This window comes from Buteo buteo, chromosome 3 (assembly GCF_964188355.1).
Source record: "Buteo buteo chromosome 3, bButBut1.hap1.1, whole genome shotgun sequence".
In the NCBI taxonomy this organism is placed as follows: domain Eukaryota; kingdom Metazoa; phylum Chordata; class Aves; order Accipitriformes; family Accipitridae; genus Buteo; species Buteo buteo.
The window spans coordinates 27,296,065-27,296,535 of record NC_134173.1 but is presented as its reverse complement, the minus strand read 5'-3'; positions in this window follow the sequence as shown (position 1 = coordinate 27,296,535).

Sequence of the window (471 nt, the reverse complement as noted above, 5' to 3'; positions counted from 1 at the left end):
GCCCGGCAGGGGAGGGGAGGAAGCGGCGGCTGCGGGCTGAAAGGGCCCCGCCCCGCGCTCGGGCGCGCGCCTGCCCCCAAACGGGCGGTGGGCGGGGTTCCGGGCTGCCCCGCCCACCCCGCCGCTCTCTTCACAGCCCCGGCGCATTCGGGGCCCTCGGGCGCACCGCCCCCTTCCGTCGGCCCGCGTTTCAGGCTGCGGGTGGGCGGGCCGCGGCACCGGGGTCCTCGCCGGCGGGCGTCTTGTCCGGGGAGAGGCCGAAGCGCCCCGTCAGGCGGAGGCCGCAGCCGCCCCCAGCCCGCCCTGCTGCCGGGAGAGCGGCCGCCGCGGCAACCGGCCCCTTGGCGGAGGGGGGCCGCGCTTCAGGCGCGGCCCGTGGTGCTGCCGGGGTTTCGGCACCGCCGTGCGGTGCGGTGTCACGCTGAAATCTCCTCCTGCGCCTTAGATGGGCTCCGAGGTAGACAGCCGGTC